This window comes from Odocoileus virginianus, chromosome 9 (assembly GCF_023699985.2).
Source record: "Odocoileus virginianus isolate 20LAN1187 ecotype Illinois chromosome 9, Ovbor_1.2, whole genome shotgun sequence".
Taxonomy (NCBI): Eukaryota; Metazoa; Chordata; class Mammalia; order Artiodactyla; family Cervidae; genus Odocoileus; species Odocoileus virginianus.
The window spans coordinates 30,818,303-30,835,003 of NC_069682.1; the positions used below are offsets into that span (position 1 = coordinate 30,818,303).

General features: G+C 45.9%; 1 long non-coding RNA gene across 1 annotated transcript; it reads left to right on the forward strand.

Annotated features, from left to right (window-relative positions):
- Positions 1-382: 382 nt before the first annotated feature.
- Positions 383-16,311, forward strand: LOC139036605 (uncharacterized). Its single transcript, XR_011489424.1, has 4 exons — positions 383-4,934; positions 6,799-6,915; positions 9,158-9,246; positions 14,300-16,311. It is a non-coding gene; the product is annotated as an uncharacterized lncRNA (long non-coding RNA).
- The last annotated feature ends 390 nt before the right edge of the window (positions 16,312-16,701 follow it).

Below are 16,701 nucleotides of genomic sequence, written 5' to 3' on the forward strand. Positions count from 1 at the left end.
TTCTCCAGGCAAGAATACTGGAGTGGGCTGCCATTCCCTTCTCCAGAGGATCTTTCTGACCTAGGGATTGAACCTTGGTCTCCTGCATTGCAGGCAGATTCTTTACTGTTTGAGCTACAGGGAAGTCAGAGGGCTTGTGGGGGCCAGAGGAGGGGGGAGAGCACATGTATGGGGCCAGGTGGGGCCACGGGGAGGGACGTGTATCCCCCTAACATTCCCACCCACAGTCAGACCCCACGGCCAACTCCACATCCTGGACTTGAGCCCTGGTTTCTTGTTTCAGGAGGGTCATCCTGGAGGGGGTGGGAGTGAGGATTGGTTGGTGGCTCCTCTTTCCAGGGAAGGGTAGAAAATTCTCTTGGTATCCGTGGCATAAGAAAGGGGCACCTTCTACCATGAGCTTCTTAGGGTACAAGGCTCCCCTTTTTCTCAGAGGCATGGAGTAGGGGGTTAGGGATTCTTACAGAGAGAGGAAAGGGAAGAAGATTGTAGTTTGGACCGAGAAGAATGGCCCAAATGAGTGGGAGCCTGGAGTCAACAGTTGTGAGTGGAAAAGCACCCTTCCTCTAGTTCTACTGAAGGGCCTTTGGCCTTTACCAGAACGGGGAATCTGGAAGAAGACTTCAAAGAAGAAAGAAGGATAAATGGCCCGGGTGGGGTCTCTGCTTCTTCCCCTCAAACATCTGGATGAGTCACTGTGTCTGGATGAGGCAAGACCACCTATTGTAGCACAGGGGTGTCTTGGAGGAGCTCAGAGGAGGCGGTCCAGGTGTGATGGGAACCAGGGCCGGAGGATAAGGTCTGAACCTCCCTGAGGGAACTGCGGGCAACCGAGAGCGAGGTCAGGGATGGCCCAGTGGTGAAGCAGTCAGGAAGGTCTGAGGTGTGAGCCAGCGCCGAGGGTTGTGTACTCAGGGGAGGGTGTGGGAAGCCAGTCCCAAAGCAGAGCACACCAGGGACTCTTGCCTTCATTATGCTTGGAGAGGAGAGAGCAAGGAGCTCGAGCTTTGTCTGGGGGATGCGTAAGGGTGGAGTTAGAATGAGCTTGGAGGAGTCATAAAAACCTGTCAAGCCTTTAGACTGGTGTGTGTAGGCCACCCTGGTCCCCACACTCTGAAAAAAGCAGTTTTGTCCCCTAAACCAGTGGTCCCCAACCTTTTTGTCATCAGGGCCCAGTTTTGGTGAAGACAGTTTTTCCAAGGATGGGGGATGGGGGATGGTTCTCAGGTGGTGATGTGAGCGATGACAGATGCAGCTGCCATCTACTCGCCTACCACTTACCTCCTGTTGTGTGGCCCGGTTCCTAACAGGCCATGGCCCAGGGGTTGGGGACCCCGGCCCAAATGGCTTGCTGGGAGTGTGCTCCATAAATAACTCCCTGCAGACCTGGGGGAGCCTCTGCCCCAGGCTTGTGATCTGAAGGAGAAGTTGCTTCAGGGAGTATGGGGGAGCTTCCCACCCCGGTAAGAAACGCACACCCACACGGCCTGTGGGGCCACTTGAAGGTTGCATGTTCCCAGTGGGACAGCTGCGGTGCAGGGGGCCACCCGGCCTGCTTTATACTTCTAGGAGCAAAAAAGACACCCGCATTTCAGGGCCTCTTTTGTGTTTTGTGTGTGTCTATGTGGGTACCCCAGACCACTCTGTCAATTTGGTGAAGCCTGTAGATTTCTCCCCAGAAATGTGTGTGTGTTTTTAATCAAAAAGCATTTTTGGGGGGTTATCTGAAAGTGGGTAAAATAGAGTACTAGATTAAAATTCATAGTCAAATACAGTTAGTAAAATATGAAAATCGTGATAATTTAATATGCACACTTCTTTATTAGTCCATTATAAAATAAGATACAGGGGGAGATTTCATAACCAGAATCCTTTTGAAGTAGCGATGAGTATAAGGGTATTTTGATATAGACAAAGTAACTTGTAACTTGATGTGAAAATGTCTAACTTCTATTACAAATACTACCAGTACTAATGTGACTTATTGACTGCATTTATTATTGAAGAAAGTGCTAAGTTAGAGAAAATAAAGATGTGGTTTTTTCTCCCATCTGGGTTCACAGCTCACCTGAATTCTGTCTAAGGCTCCTATGGGGATGCTGGGCCTAGATTAGGGGATTTCCCTGGTGGTCCAGTGGTTAAAACTTCACGCTTCTGATGCAGGGGGTATGAGTTCAGTCTCTGGTTGGGGAACTAAGATCCCACATGCTGCACAGCATGGCCGTAAAACCTATAAAAATAAAACAAGAGCCCCTGTTATTATATGAAGCCATGGAGGTTTGGGGGTTCTTGTGTTCCAACAGCAGCTATTATATTAATTACCCTAATAATTAATACATTTGGTGGTCTTATTTGGCCTTGACCTCCATGTCATCTTATTGTGAAGGCCGAATAATGCCCCTTCCCCCTCTGGAAACATTCGCGTCCTCATGCCCAGCATTGTGAGGATGTGACCTTATATGGCAGGAGAAACTTGGCAGCCATGATTAAATTAAGGACTTTTAAGATGAAGAGATTATTATGGATTATCCAGATGTAGAAGGAGACCTGAGCGCAGTTGGGGTGTGATGACAGAAGCAGGAGGCTCCAGTGATCTGAGAAGGGGCCACGGGCCAAGGGACACAGGTGACTTCTAGGGGCTGTTCAGGCAAGAAGAGGCTCCTCCTCAAAGCCTCTAGAAGCAACTCAGGCCTGATGATGCTTTGATGGTTCATTTCTGACCTCCAGGGCAATCACATATTTCAGTCATCACACATTCAGCCACTGCTTCTGTGATAATTTGTCACAGCAGCAACAGGAAGCAAATGTTGTTCAGTCACTCATTTGTGTCCAACTCTTGTGACCCCATGGTCTGCAACATGCCAGGCTTCCCTGTCCTTCACCATCTCCCGGAGTTTGCTCCAACTCATACGTCCTTTGAGTTGGTGATACCATCCAGTCATCTCATCCTCTGTCATCCCCTTCTCCTCCTGCCTTCAGTGTTTCCCAGCATCAGGGTCTTTTCTAATGAGCTCTTCACATCAGGTGGCCAAAGTTGGAGCTTCAGCTTCAGCATTAGTCCTTCCAATGAATATTCAGGACTGATTTCCTTTAGGATTGACTGGTTTGATCTCCTTGCTGTCCAAGGGACTCTCAAGAGTCTTCCCCAACACCATAGTTCAAAAGCATCCATTTTTTGTTGCTCAACCTTCTTTATGGTCCAGCTCTCAACATCCTTACATGACTACTAGAAAAAATCATAGCTTTGACTCTACAGACCTCTGTTGGTAAAGTAACATCTCTGCTTTTTAATATGCTGTCTAGGTTAAGGAAGCAAATATGCTCCTGTAAGACACAACATCCTGCTTTAAGATGTTCTGTGGAGGTGCCTGCCTGCAGTGCAGTGGTCTTACACACACCTGGGTCACTGTTTAACCTTTATACTCTGTGTAGCTGCCCCCAGACCAAGACATGGGGCATCCCAGCTCCCAGGCAGTAGCCCTGTGGGACCCCTCTTCCGACCTCCATCCCCACGGATTAGGTGTCGCTTTGTCTTCAGGTAAATGCCCCAGCTACTGTCTGCTCGTGTCACTCAGCATCACATCTGCAAGCTGCACCCGTGCTGCTGCCATTCACTGTCCACGTTTCATCTGGTCCGTTCATCTGTTTGGCGTGGTCCCTGGTGGCTCAGATGGTAAAGAGTTGTCTGCAATTCAGGAATCCCAGGTTTGATCCCTGGGTTGGGAAGATCCCCAGAAGAGGAAATGGCAACCTACTCCAGAATTCTTACCTGGGAAATCCCATGAACAGAGCAGCCTGACGGGCTACAGTCGATGGGGTCACAGAATTGGACACGACTTAGCCACTAAACCACAACCAACCACATATATGCCTGTTCTTTTTCAGAGTCTTCTCCATAGGTTGTTACAAGATATTGAATGTGTTTCCCTTTACTATACAGTAGCTTGTTATTATCTATTTTATTTATAGTAGTGTATATCTGTTAACCCCAAACTCCTAAGAGAAATCCAGTTTTAAGGCTGTGGCCATAGAGAATTTTACATTATTTCTAGTGTTTCCTTAAGCACTGGTTTTTTTTTTTGGCCAGCATTGACAAGATTTTATTTTTAATTTTTTTGTGTTCTGGAGGTGGGGTTTGCACCATACAGCTTACAGGATCTCAGTTCCCCAAACAGGGGTTGAACTTGGGCCATGGCAGTGAAAGCCTGGAATCCTAACCACTAGCTCACCAGAGGACTCCTATTTTTCATTTTTTTAAAAAACAATTTTAAAATTTTTGTACAGTTTTTAAAGATTTCTTTCCATTTACAGCGATTATAAAATATTGGCTATCTTCCCTGTATTGTAAAAGACATCCTTGAGCCCCTGTTAAACCCAGCAGTTTTGTACCTCCTGTTCCCACACCCCTATATTCTCCTCCTCCTCCCCACTGTAGCCACTAGTTTGTTCTCTAGCTCTGCCTCACTCCCCCTTTTCATTAAACTGACTCCTCCAAACTTCCAACCTGCCTGTGTGAGAAGGAGCTACAGCCTGTGGTTTGCAAATAAGGGCAGCCGACACAAAGTGGGGGCGAGAGTCAGGGGGCGTTTATGAGTTTTATGTAGGGAATGCTGGGGGTAGAACAGAGGGAAGGGAGAATTCTGCCCGTGGGCACTTTTCCCCTCCCTCTAGGAAAATCCCCCCCACACCAGGACTGCAGACAAACCCCTTTAAGACAGCCTGCTGAGTTTTGTTTAGAAAGTTGCTCCCCCTTCCCTCCAGGAAGCTCAGGTGTCTCGGCCTTACCAGGGTTTTAAAGAAGAACGATTTGTTGTCCTACCCTTGTGAGTTCTTTCTTTCTTTCTTTTTTTTTTTTAAAGAAAAATGAGCTCAAGAAAGAGAAGTCCGCATATGAAAACATCTCTAGGCTGAGCCGGAGGGGTGAGAAAGGAGAGGTATCTACAATTCATCCTTGTAAACATCATAATCCTTGTAACACGGATTTCAACAGATGGCTATAAATAACATCTGATGTTTGCACTCAAGAGTTTCAGGCTCTCAGGTGATGGTATGGACAAGTGGCCGCCAGCCCTGCCCTACTGGCTTGCCGCCCGGTCACCTAAGCCTCCCTGTTTTCAGAGGTAGTTTCTGCATCTCACTCGCCAGACCCTCACTCTCCAGACCCTCCCTTGCTGGACTCCGGGCCTCCCTGCCCCAGGCGATCTGGGGGACCTTCCCCTTGGCAGGAGGACACGTGATGGAGGGGCCGCTGGGTTGCCGGTTTCCTTCCTCAGCGACTCACAGGCCAGTGGCCTCGCACATGTGCTCTCTGGGTTTGTTTTGATAGCTTGTTTGAAAAACAGTTCCCATCCACCAACTGCTCAGATAGTGATCTTCCAAGTGGCAAGCAACTGGGATTGTTTTGGTTGCTGTTTACCCTCAGCAGTGTGGCTCAGCTGGAAAATACGGTACTGGGGGAGTCCCCTTTCAGGCTCTAGTAATTGTCGCCCAGATCAGCCATAAGGAAGTCTCCTTTCCAGCTTTCCTCCCTTGGGAGCCCCGTGTTCCAGGGGAGAAGAGGAGGGACTTCAGGAATGTGGAAGAGCTTCAGGAATGTGGGTGCTGTTGGAATCGGTGACCCTCACCCAAAGGCAGACCATCTCACCACCAGCATCAGGGGCTTTTGTATCCACTCGTGTAGGATGGAGGGAAGGCCTGGCTCGAGGGTTGATCTGGTTCTTTCAACTTTCCCTCCAGTGCCCAAAACCTGCTGGCCTAAAAATCAAGCATCCTACATGTCCACAGAGCCCCAGCACCCCTGCCCTCTTCCCTGTGTGTGCAGGAGGCACCCACATCTCCGCAGGCACTCAGACCAGGCCTGCTAATCCCTGTGACCTGTCCCTTGGCCTCCAAAGTCAGGGGTTTGCCAAGCCTGGCTGATTCTCCTGGGAGATTTTTTTTTTTTTAATCTCTCACCTCTGTTTTGTCTTCTCCATCCTCACTGTCTCTACCCACAGGTGCCCCGTCAGCAGTCCCTTCCACTGTGGCAGGAACTTTCCACCCCAGTTCCAGTGTCTTTCTCCTCTTCCATCACACCCTCCCACCCCTGCTGGGCTTGGCTTCCTAAAGCCACTCTCTGGTGTCACTTATTCGTTCAAAGCCCCTTGGCCCTGCCCACTGTTCACAGTGTGGAGTGACAGCACCTTGTCTGGTGTTCCGGGCCCTCTGCACTCTGGTTGCAGCCTCACCCTGGCATCTGATCTCCCTCTGCTGCTCTATCCAGCTCCCTCCCTGTGTCTGGTCAAGATATTTCCCAATCACGTCTGAGCTTTCCAGCAGGGCAGATTCCAGGGGGACCCCTCATTTGATAGACTCCGTGAATGCACTACCTGGAGCTGTTAGCCTGTACGACCAGAGGGCCTCGGACCTTTGTGCCTGCTGCTTCTTTGTTCTAGACGGCTGTCCTCTCCCAGCCACCTGTGAAAACCAAACCCTTCTTCAAATGTCACTTCTTCCAGGAAGCCCTTGGGGATCACCACTGCTTGAAAGGGTAGCTCATGTAAATGGATCGCTGAAAAAATAAATTGTACCTTCCATTTATGATTTTTTGTATTTATGTTAATTTTGTTTAGAACATAAACCTCCACATGGATAAAGACTGAATTACTTTTCTGTATGTCATTTGCTGTGCCTTGTTCTGGGGCTGGCACACAGTAAGTGCTTAGCATGTTTTTGTTGACTAATGAAAGAATAAATGATTTCTGTTGGGCTTGGCTCTGCCGCACTTCACTCTGAACCTCTGGTTCCATTTTGATTCAGGTCCACAACCTCTTCTCATCCTTATTTTCTACTGGAAGCAGAGAAGGAGTGAGTCAAACCCTAAGGATGTTCCCTCCACTATGCAGACTCACATGATGGTGATTCAGGGGTTCTCAGGTATGTGAGCCCATAGAATACTACTAATACCTGGTCCATTGCTCAGGGTCCCAGGATATGTCTCTGGGTGAATGAGCATTGAGCCCTGGCCCCCACCTCAACCAAATCAATTGTGCTTGTATCTGTCTCACACCTTGAGGTCTGGTAGACACTGTATTCAACCAGAGGCCAAAAAATGTTTTAACGAAAAACCAGAAATTGCAAAAAACCACACATACATATATATAGCTCAACTGGGCTTCCCAGGTGGCACTAGTGGCAAAGAACCCAGCTACCAGTTCAGGAGACATAAGAGACGTGGGTTCGGTTCCTGGTTGGGAAGATCTCCTGGAGAAGGGTATGGCAACCCACTCCAGTATCCTTGCCTGGAGAATCCCATGGACAGAGGAGCCTGGTGGGCTATAGTCTGTGTGGCCTCAAAGAGTCAGACACGACTGAAGCGACTTCGCATGTAGCACGTATAGTTCAACTGGGTAGACATTTAAAATTCTTAGGAGAAACGCCTGTCTAAACATATTTGTAAGGATCTTAAAACAGTCCAGAGCTGTCACCCACTTGGTCATGGGACAGCCCCCCTGCATAGAGGCGTTGGGTCCAAGTGGCCACTTTGTCCAGGGACAAGCAGGAGGATGGGAATCAGTGCCAGGGTTTAGCCCGGTTCTGCTCGGAACCAGAACCAGGTCCTTTCCCTCCTTCAATGCTGTAGCTCATTTACCAGCACAAGAGCAGGGAGTGCCCCCCATCATGGGAAGGCAGGGGGCACAGTGGTTAGGGACACCCAGGTGTCCTCTGATGGGGGCAGGGACTTTGGGGAGAGGGCACCAGGGTGGGAGCACTGAGTGCTGGGCGCCCCAGTCTCCGCCAAGCCTGGTGATCTGGGCGGCCCGCTCCAGCTCCGTCACTTGGAGCCTGACTCAGTCGGCAGCCATGGGGCCCGGGTTGCCGGGGGAAATGCTGTCGGCACATTTATTCTGGGTTTGGATATTTAAAGAGCTGGGTGTGTTGCACGACATTTCGGAAGTGCTTGGGGAAAGAGGGGGTTGCAGCCCAGGCTTTTTTTTTTTCTTTAAACCGTTATAGATATCCTGTCCTGATCTCTTGGTCCACAAAGGGTGAGTTTCTTCCCCTAAGAGTCTGACGTGGGGCCTGCCCATTGTGTCTGCCTGGCTCTGCGGCCCGGCAGGAAGCAGGTGGCCCAAGGTGGGACCCATGCCCAGCCCTGACCCTGGCCTGCCCAGGTCCCCGTCCAAGTGCACCCTGCTCCCTGGACTAGGAGCCTGGTGGTGGCCCCCCTCCCCAGGCGTTGGCGGTGGGGGTAGACAGAGCCATGGTCTGGTTCCCCAAGGGCACCTGAGCCAGATTGTCCTCCACCTGGAGCAACAGGATGGAGACCTCTGGCCTTAGGGGTCTCAGCGTGGGTGGCAGCACAGGGCCCCGGGGCGGGGGGCGGTTCTGGGGGCACCAGCTTCCTCTTCCTCGCTGGCTGCGCTCACCGGCTCAGGAAACGCGGGCTGAGAGCTGGGACTTTGTTTTCAAACCCTTGCGTCAGTTTTACTATTTGAATGGCCACTTCGGGCTGCTTTTAGGAATGTGGTTCTTTTATCACTTTTCTCACTCAGGATGTTGTTGCCAAGAGACTTCCTCACAGACACTATCTGCTGCCTTTGTTTTCCTTTCCAAATGCATATGGAGGAATCTTCCAGAATTGAGGCCCCATCAGTGAATTGCACCTGCAGTGTGGCGAGTGGGTGTGGGGTAGTTTTTCTCTCACGACATTTATTGTTTTCATTTCTGCTCACAGAGGTCATTTTGTCCGCACACTCATGACGGCACGTTTGAGAAACAGGAAATAAATACAGGTGATCTTGGAGGAAAATTAGTATCACGCATGGTTCCGCCTGAGCCAGAGATCTACACTTAGCAATCTGGTGTTGTCTTTTTTTGTTTGTTTCAGTTTGGCTCATCCTGCAGAATTGAAAGGAATCAGCTTTTCACACCCAGCACCATAGCATTATCCATGTCCCCACCCTTGAAGTCTCATGGACGCAGTTTTCAAGCATCATTAGCTCTCCTTTGGCTCTGTCCCCAGCAAAGTGACGTTCAGGACGTTAGCTCGAGTTAAGGAGGCTGATGTCAGGTGGGACAGGGAGACTGCACAGCCGAATCCGAGTCTGTGTGTAGAGTCCTGACAGGTGGGACTGTGAGTGACTTTTATTTAGTCATCATCTCCTCTCTCTTCTAGATCCTGCACATTTTTCTGTAACAAGCCCGGGAATAGAAGCAGGTGATGTGATCTGAGGCGGGCTGTGGTCAGTCCTGCCTCCAAACCAGGTGAGTTGCTTGGCCACTCTGGGCCTCATATTCTCATCTCTAAAGCATGGGCAGTGATGCTACTTATCTCACAGGTACGTTTTGCAGATCAGGTGCAGGTGAATGATGTGTGAGAAAGCCCAGGGAACACCTATGAATGGAACTCATTGGGGCTTTACAGGATAAGCATACAAATTCTAAGAGTTACTGCCTAGTGGGCTGATTTACCTCCCCCAAACACTCATTGACATCCTAACCCCCAGGACCTCAGGAGAGTGAAAGTATTTGGAGATGAGGTTCTTTATAAAGGGTGATTACATTAAAATGAGGTCCCTGGGATGGACCCTAATCCCGTGTGATTGGTGTCCTTAAAAGAAGAGTTGATTAGGACCCAGACAGGCACAGAAGGGAGACCAGGTGAGGACACAGGGAGAAGACAGCGTCTCTAAGCCAGAGAGGCCTGGGAGGAAGCCTTCCCTGCCAATGCTCTGATCTTGGACTTCCAGCCTCCACGTTGTTTAAGCGTCCAGCCTGTGGTCCTCTGTTAGGACCACCTGCATGAACTGACACACGTCCTCAGTAGGAATGTCCGTGTCGTTGTTCATGGTCCCTCTCTCCACCCTGAGTTCCTTACGATCTCAGAGCCGTGCTGAGAGTTCTCCTTCAGGCAGACACAGCCCTTCCTCCCTCCCGACCCCCGGAGCCCCTCTTCTTCCTGGGTGCACAGAGTCCTGGGCCTGTCCTTGGGGGTCCCGTCCTCCTGTCCCTCCCCACCCTCTGGGACTGTTTCTCCCCAGATGATGACTCTCGACTCTCCTGGAGGGATCGTGAGTTGAATAGAGGCTCATTCAGCCATTTTCTTGTTAAAGATACTCCCTCCTGAAGGTGCGTCTGCCCTTCAGGGAGGTGGTTTAAAAACTCTCCAGGATACCAGCAGGAGAATGTGTTCATGTAGGCTCCACTGGGATCACCAACACGATGGTCTCTTATGGTGGGGTAATTTTTTTTTAATGTTTAACTTTATTATGAACTTTAAAAAATGTTGATGTGTTAATAACACTTAACTTGAGATCCATCTACTTAACAAAATTTTGGTTTTGTTATTCTGGCTTGTAGGATTTTAGTTATCTGACTAGGGGTTGCACTCAGGCCCTGGCAATGAAGGTGCTGAGTCCTAATTTCTGGACCACCAGGGGATTGCCAACAGACTTTTAAGTATATAATCGATTATTATTTTTTTAAATTTATTTAAATTTACTATTTTTTTATTGATATAAAGATGCTTTACAATCTTGTGTTAATTTCTTCTGTATAGTCAAGTGCTTCAATTTTCCATTATGGCTTGTTACAGGATATTGGCTATATAGTTCACTGTGCTATACAGTAGATCCTTGTTGTTTATCTTTTTTATATATAGTAGTTTGTGTCTGTTAATCCCCAACTCCTAATTTGTCCCTCCCCTACTCCCTGGGCAACCACAAATCTGTTCTCTGTGTCTGTGATTCTGTGTTTGGTAAATAAGTTCATTGGTGTCACTATACATCACATATCCTGTAAGTGACATCAGATGGTTATAATCTATGACTGTTGGTTCAATGTTATACAGCAAACCCTAGAGCTTGTTTGTCTCACTTGACTGAAACTTCCTGCCTGTCCATCAGTAACTTTCCTTTCCCCTCTGTTTCCAGTCTCTGGTAACCAGCGTTCTACTCTTTGATACCATAGGATTTTGACTTTTTCATTTCAGATGCCTCATATAAGTGGAACCATGTTTTTTTCCGATTGACTTATTCACTGAGCATAATGTCCTCAAGGTTCACCTATGTTGTCCCATTTTGCAGAATTTCTTTCTCTTTTAAGTCTGAATGGTATTGCTTTGCATGTCCCTGTCACATCTTCTTTATCTGTTGATCTGTTGCTGGACATTTAGGTCATTCCACATCCTGACTGTTGTGAGTGATGCCGTAATGAACGCTGGAGTGCTAGGACTCTTTGAGATTCTGATTTCAATTCTTTTGGACAAAAACCCAGTAGTGGGCTTGCAGGGTAGGATTCTGAACATGGAGAGGAGCCCACTGGGGGATGTGTGTGCAGCGCTCCCTCTGGTTCTGAAAGCACCGCTGGCCCTGTACTGGGAGCATAGGAAAGTGGTTGTCAGGTGGGGATATTTTTGTCTTTGCAAACTGGAGGCCAGCTCTGTCTCCTGGGCCAGGGAGTTAGCTAGTGCACCTCATCTGCTAGGTCATCCCCTCTTTTCTCAGGAGACAGTCTTATAAATCTGGCTAATAACTCCCATTTCATTTCCCCAAACTCCATTAGAGGGAAATTATAATGAAGCTCAAATACTCGCCAGGTTATTCATGGGAAAGACCTTTGGCTCTTAAAAAATACATCTTAGATGGCTGGATTAATCTAGTGGCACATTACAATACGGCCCTGCTGAAGTTTGCAGGAGATTCCTGGCACCAGGCATTGTGCCTTCCACAATGCTGCCAAGGAGCATGAATTATCTTTACAGGAAGAGGCAGGAATTAATATGTCAGATGGAAAAGACCCAGGGGCAGCGCCCTATGAAAGCCTAGGACCCTTGTTCCTTGTCAAGGTTCTGCAAGGTTGGAGTCATAATCACATAACTCCAGAGCAAGCTCCCTTAGCCAGCCCTCCATGAGAAGGGCACTTGACTAGGGGCTTAATTTATGACAAGCACGTTGGGAAAAACATGCTGATTTCATTCCTTTTATTACCTCCCTGGCACAGCAAGTTAATTAAAAAAAAAGTATGATGACTGCTTTGTGCTCACATAAGAGGTTGATTTGTAATGTAAATATATTCATGTGTATGGTACATACATTAATATAGAAGTAATAATAACAGCGGGTTAGTATCTATCACCAAATGAGCTTTGGACCCTGGGGAAGGCGTTATGCATGGAATATTTATAACTCTACCAAGCCGACATTATTCAGGTCATTCTGTTGATGGGGAAACTGAGGCTCAGAGTGGTTAAGGAGCATGCCCAAGGACATATGGCTGATGTGTGACGGGATTCAACCTAAGTTATAAGATAGTGTTTGTGGCAGGGTGAACTAAAGCTCCTCTCTGTATGCTCTGCCTCAGCCCTACCATTTGCCTTTATTTAATCCCCATCAAGGTCAAGAAGAGAATTGAGCATGAATGTGAAGGAAGATTGATAGGCTCTGTTCATTGTTGTGTATGTGAAGAAGCTGAGGACTATAACCAGGAGAAGGTTGTATCCTCCAAGAAAGGCAATGTTATTAAGACACAAGTAGGTTAAGAGTGAAAGGATTGAAAAAAGATAGGCTAGCTCCTAATCAAAAGAAAGCTGGAGAGAGAATATTAGTATCAGACAAAGCAAATTATAGAACAAATAATATATCAGGAATTAAAAAGTGTCATTTCATAATGATTAAGGTATCCACTAATCAGAGTGACATAGCAATTCTAAATGTTTATGCACTGAATAACAAAGCTTCAAAATAGATGAAACAGAAACTAATAGACTTGCAAGAAGAAATGGACAAACCTACAATTACAGTCAGATTTCAACACCATGTTGTCAATAGTCAGTAGAACAAGTGGACAGAAGATCAGCAAAGATGTAGACAACTTGGGTGACACCCTCCACCAACTCAGCCTGATTGACGTTTACAGATCACATCACCCAACAACAGCAGAGCACACGTTCCTTGCTAGTGCATGTGAAGATTTACCAAGATGGGACACACTCCAGTCTGAGACTAAAAAAAGTCTATGCACATCTATCAAGATTCAAGCCCTATAAAGTGTGTTCTTTGACCATGGTGGAATCAAATCACAAATCATTGACAGATACTTGGAAAATCTCCAAATAATTACACATGGAATGATACATTTATAACTAACCAGCAAGTCAAAGGAGAAATTATATGATTATCTCAGTAGCCATAGAAAAAGCATTTAACAAAGCCCAACATTTGTTTCTGATTAAAAATCAAAACTCTGGTAGTAGAAGGGAACTTTCTCAGCAGAATAAGAGGCAGCTATGAAACAAATGTGTAACTAACATAATTAATGGTGAAAGGCTAAATCCTTTCCTTTTCTAAAGATCAGAAAGAAGACAAAGATGCCTGCTCTCATAACTTCTATTGGACATTTGTACTAGAGAAATAAAGGACGTTCAGACTGGAAAGTGAAAGTCACTCAGTCATGTCCGACCTTTTGCGACCCCATGGACTAGACAATCCATGGAATTCTCCAGGCCAGAATACTGGAGTGGGTAGCCTTTCCCTTCTCCAGGGGATCTTCCCAACCCAGGGATTGAACCCATGTCTCCCTCATTGCAGGCAGATTCTTTACCAGCTGAGCCACAAGGGAAGCCCAAGAGTACTAAAGTGGGCAGCTTATCCCTTCTCCAGTAGATCTTCCAGACCCAGGAATTGAACCAGGGTCTCCTGCATTGCAGGTGGATTCTTTACCAACTGAGCTATCAGGGAAGCCCTGAGACTGGAAAGGTGGAAGCAAAAGGTATATTTCTTTGCAGACAGTATGACCATCTATGGTCAATATGATCAACTAATAAGTAAATTATTACACGCCTGCAGGATACAACATCAATCAGTATACAGAAGTTAAATATATTTATATATACCAGCAACAAGCTATCCAGAATTACAATGTTAAAAAATCATATATTGTATGCTAAGTCACCTCAGTTATGTTCAACTCCGCAACCCTATTGACTGTAGCCTGCCAGGCTTCTCCATCCATGGGATTCTCCAGGCAAGAATATTGGAGTGGGTGGGCAGGCCTTCATCCAGGGGATCTTCCTGACCCAGGGATCAAACCCGAGTCTCTTATGTCTCCTGCATTGGCAGGCAGGTTCTTTACCATTAGCACTACCTGGGAAGCCCAAGTACAAAAGTAATTGTGGTTTTGCATTATTGAACTTTGCTGTTTGGTAATATAATACATTCTTAAATAAATGTGGTTATGTTATACATGATTTTAATGCATATTTCTCACTTTATCTTTGTTAATGACTTATTACTTGCTGTGTATTTTCTATTTATTTTAGACTATGGAAATGATAGACAAAAAGCAAATTAGAGCGATTTTCTTATTCAAGTTCAAAATAAGTCATAAAGCAGTAGAGACAACTCGCAACATCAGTAACACATTTGGTTCAGGAACTGCTGATGAATGTACAGTGCAGTGGTTGTTCAAGAAGTTTTTTAAAGGAGATGAGAGACTTGAAAATGAGGCGTGCAGAGGCTGGCCATCGGAAGTTGACAGCAACCCAACTGAGCACATCAGTGAAGCTGATCCTCTCACAACTACATGAGAAGTTGCCAAAAAAATCAACATCAACCATTTTACAGTGAAGCAAACTGGAAAGGTGAAAAATCTTGATAAGTGGATACCTCATTAGCTGACCAAAAAAAAAAAAAAATCATCATTTTGAAGTGTTGTCTTCTCTTATTCTATGCAACAACAGTCAACCATTTCTCTATTGAATTGTGACGTGCAATGAAAAGTGGATTTTATATGACAACCAGAGACAACCAGCTCAATGATTGGACTGAATCGAAGCTCCAGATCACTTCCCAAAGCCAAACTTGCATCAAAAAAGGGTAATGGCCGCTGTTTGGTGGCCTGCTGCCTGTCAGATCCACTACAGCTTTCTGAACCCGGTGAAACCATTACATCTGAGAAGTATGCTCAGCAAATTGATGAAATGCACCAAAAACTGGAACACCTGCAGCCAGCATTGGGCAACAGAAAGGGCCCAGTTCTTCTCCACGACAACACCCAACTGCGTGTCACACAACTAATGCTGCAAAAGTTGAATGAATTGGGCTACGAAGTTTTGTTTCATCTGCCACATTCACCTGACCTGTTGCCAACTGACTACCATATCTTCAAGCATCTTGACAGCTTTTTTCAGGGAAGATGCTTCTACAATCAGCAGGAGGCAGAAAATGCTTTCAAGAGTTTGTTGAATTTTGAAGCTCAGATTATTAAGCTACAGTAATAAACAAACTTATTTCTCATTGGCAAAAATGTGTTGATTGTAATGGTTCCTATTTTGATTAATAAAGATGTGTTTGAGCCTAGTTATAGTGATTTAAAAATTCACAGTCCGAAATCGCAATTGCATGTGTACCAACCTAATACAATAGTATCAAATATATGAAACTAGGAATAAATTTGACAAAAGATAATACGTAAGATCTGTACACTGCAAGCTGCAAAACATTGTTGAAAGAAATTAAACTAAGACCTAAATAAATTGAGAAATGTATTTACCCTGTTACGGGATTAGCAGACTCAATATAAATTTTAAAATGTCTGTAGATTTAAGGCAATATTTACCAAATTTCCAGTAGTTTTTATGTAGAAATCGTCCACTGATTCTAAAATTCATATGGAAATGCAAAGGACCTAGAATAACCAAACAACTTTGAAAAAGAAAAACATTACCTGAAATCTTTAAGCTCTTTCTTGCATCTCTTTTTAAGAGCAAAATCTTGTTCATGACTTCACAGAAGATCATCCAAGGATGATCATTGAGGCTGTGGAGAGAGTGGGTCCCCAAGGAAAATATGGGGGCTGTTCTAGAGAAGGGGGAATGGATAGCTATAGGACAGGCAGAAACAACAGATTTTTTAATATTTGTTTTTAATTTATTGATGATTGCTTTACAGTATTGGTTTGATTTCTGTCATACATCAACATGAATTACCCATAGGGGTACATATGTCCCCTGCCTCTTGAATCTGCCTCCCACCTCCCATCCTTTCGCACCTCTCTAGGTTATTACAGAACCCCAGTCTGAGTTCCCTGAGTCATGTAGCAAATTCCCATTGGCTCTCTGTTTTACATATGGTAGTGTATATACTTCCATGCTACTCTCTGCATTCATCTCACCTTCTCCTTCCTCTCTGCAGCCTGTGTCCATAACTCTGTTCTCTATGTCTGCATCTGTATTGCTGCAGATGTATTGTCTGTATGCTGTATTATCTGCCCTGAAGATTCAGGTTCATCAGTACCATCTTTCTAGATTCCAGATATGTGCGTTAATATATGATATTTGTTTTTCTTGTTCTGACTTACTTCACTCTGTATAATAGGCTCTGGGTTCATCCACCTCTTAGAACTGACTCAAATGCATTCCTTTTTTTCGATGGCTGAGTAGTATTCCATTGTATATATGTACCACAGCTTCTTTATCCATTCATCTGCTGATGGACATCTGTGTTGCTTCCATGTCCTAGCTGTTATGAATAGTGATGCAATGAACATTGGGCTACATGTGTCTTTTTCAGTTTTGGTTTCCTCAGGATATATGCCTAACAGTGGTATTGCTGCATCATATGGTGGTTTTATTCCTAGCTTTTAAAGGAATCTTCATGTTGTCTTCCATAGTGATGGTATCAATTTACATTCCCACCAGCAGTGGACACCCTCTCCAGCACT